General features: G+C 39.9%; 1 pseudogene; it reads left to right on the forward strand.

Moving 5' to 3' along the window:
* Nucleotides 1-2,136: 2,136 nt before the first annotated feature.
* The window catches only part of LOC106297956, a 7,581-nt pseudogene continuing 6,580 nt past the window's right edge, over nt 2,137-3,137 (forward strand).

Raw genomic sequence — 3,137 nt, forward strand, 5'->3', positions numbered from 1 at the left:
TAACATTATTTTTCAAAACGACTTCAGAAGTCGGAAGATAAAAAGCTATTATAAAATATAGTTTATCATCATCCTGGGAATATAGTTTATCATCATCCTGGGAGAAAACAGCTCGGTTGAGAAGACACTTAAAGCAGGCACATAAAAGTTGACCGGGTAAACAAAGGAGGTTAATTTCGTCATTGGATAGTCTGTGTATACTTTCCTTCGACGAGTGTATTACCGCGTTTTACATTTAAGGTCCAGACAACCGGTCACGGCCATACCTTTTTTTGTGGGAACTTTCGTACCTTTGGTTTACACGTTCACATTTTCTGTTTAATACGCGTAGTTTATATTAATGATCAGCAAAAGCATTATAATTTCTCAACTAAACTGTTTACATTATACTTTTTTGTTTACACGTTCTTATTTTCTGTTTGATAGTGATACGATTTACGTTTACATGATCGCAATATAATAACTCTTAAAAAGAGAGTCTCTACATGTATTTTTGCTTAGCAACAGTGAACCACAATCGTTGATTAATTCCTTATTCATTTGACAAATTGATACTACGTTGAAATTAAATTATATACGAGAAAAATATACAATATATATCCCAATATTTACTTGACCAAAAAGGCAACGTTATTTACTGCGCAAAGTAAGTAATCTCTGCTTTTTCCAGCACTGGTTATTAACTTATTAACGAATAAAGTTTTAGTTTTTAGAATCAAATGTGAATCCATTTAAATTGCCAATATAAAACAGAGATTTCCACCTTTTTTCTTTTGTCAATAATTGAAAAACGTATCTTAAAGTGTTTTTGGCATGTAGTTTAATCTTCCTTAAAGCACTGAAATAAAAAAACTTTTTTAAAGGATTTTAAATTTTATTCAAATAAAAAAAAACCTGTTCATTCTACAAAGTATTACTCAAATCAATAGACAAGTTTTTAATCTATAAGACTCCATTAACTTCTTCCAAACCAAACCTCCGTATCCTTCTCATGCTTCCAACTAGTTTTTCTTCTCAAGGATGAGATTCTATTCCAAACCAGCTTATCTAATTTCGCAATCAGACATGTTGCTGGCTGAGACGGATCACCCACTCTTCTTACATTTCTCTCATGCCATATCGCATAAGTCGCAGCTTGGAAACAATATCTCAGTAGAAATGTCACAGTTCTCTCTTGAAATCCATTCACCAATGCCTGAATCACATGACACCATTGACATAAACTTCTATTACCCGCCAGACCTCCAATAGTCCCACACCAAACTTCTTTCGAGTATCAACACTCAAAGAACATATGATCTCTCGATTCTGTTGCAGATTTACAAAGCCATCAAGTGGATATGACCTGAGGGTTCCATCTGAGTATCCTATCCCCAGTCGATAGCCTGTTGTGAATAGCAATCCAAGTGATAAAAGAGAATTTAGGAGTGGCTTCAGTAAACCAAATTCTCTTGAACGATAATACTTTTGGCGACTGAGCTCTTATAGATTCCATGTTTGAGATGTAAGAAAACCGGATTTGAAATCTCCATTCTCCTTTTTCCATAGACAAATATCCTCCATCTGATTGAGACCTATGTTTTTTTGAAACAGAATTTCCTGTTCTATAGAAAATTTGGTGTGGGACTGACTATTGGAGGTCTGACAGGTAATAGAAGTTTATGTCAATGGTCTCATGTGATTCAGGCATTGGTGAATGGATTTCAACTTCAAGAGAGAACTGTGACATTTCTATTGAGATAATTACAGAAACAGAAAATACAAATTCAACACATAGCACTCCTTTTAGACAGAGTCAACGATAACATCAACCGCACCAGCTCCGTCCATCACACAAAAGAAAACACTTAATTACCAAAACATCCTTATCAACAATTCCACCAGAAAGGGTATATTCGACACTTAAAACAGATCAAAGATCAAAACCCCGGGAAAAGGAGGTTCGAAGAAGAACACATCAACTGCTCTCTGCTTCTTCAGTTCATTTAAAAACATACCAAAATCAAATCTTTGCATTATGTTCCTGAGGTTCTTACGGAACTGAAACTAAAGGAAATTAAACAAAGACGTTACTTTTACTTTTAATTAAATTTAATTTTCCTCGGTTCGATCTCTCGGTAAATGAGCTAATCGTACATGGCTGCCTTGTTTCACCAGCTTATTTTCTTCTTATGCGTCGTCGTTTCACCTTTACGTTCTTTTTCACAATCTCAGAACATCGAGGCTTTCTTCCCACTCAACGAACTCCCCCCCCCCTGTTCCTCCGCCACGTGTCCCACCGATAAACCCGGCTCCGTCGTCGCCGGATAGAAGCAAGATCACGAAAACTGTACTTGTAGCTGCAGCGTTCTTCTTCTTCTTCCATAAATGCGTCATCGCGCGGCGGCGACGGAGAGACAACAAAGACGGCGTCGAGAACACCTTACCTCCGATTCCTCCTCCGGAGACGGTGGAAACAACTTTGTCTCGAGAAGGTTTCACGCGGCTTGTAGGTAACGTGAAAGGTCTGATCCTTGACGAGAACGGCCTCGACGTGTTGTACTGGAGAAATCTGCAGGGTCAGAGAACAAGCGGAGGCTTCCAGAAGGAGATCCTCGCCGGAGAAGACAGTGGTAGTCAAGAGAAAGAAGTGGTCACTGAGATTCCTCTCCTCGGAGGAAGATCATCGACTTCTCGCAGTATAATCCATAACGATTCCTTCGAGATGCCGCCACCGCCAATTCTGGTGAAGAAAAGTGCACCAGCTCCGCCACCTCCGCCTCCTCCTAAGAAGGTTCCTTCTCCTTCACCACTGCCACCACCTCCAACGGTGAAAAAGGCGGCGGCTTTATCGTCATCGGCATTGAGACCACCGCCTGCGCCGGGAGGATCAAGTGGAAGTGGTCAAGTGAAGCTAAAGCCTCTACATTGGGATAAAGTAAACCCTAAACCAACCTCGCTGAAGCAGATCTTCATCCTCGATCCAAGAAAATCTCAGAACTCAGCGATTGTGATCACATCCCTAGGCATGACACGTGAAAAGCTCGTCGAAGCACTCATTAAAGGATAAGACTTCGCTGCGGAGACACTCGAGTGTTGACATGAAGCAGAAGTAAGCTGCCAGACTTGAGAAGTAAGCTGCCAGACTTGAGAAGTAA

The sequence above is a fragment of the Brassica oleracea genome, chromosome C6 (assembly GCF_000695525.1).
Source record: "Brassica oleracea var. oleracea cultivar TO1000 chromosome C6, BOL, whole genome shotgun sequence".
Lineage (NCBI taxonomy): Eukaryota > Viridiplantae > Streptophyta > Magnoliopsida > Brassicales > Brassicaceae > Brassica > Brassica oleracea.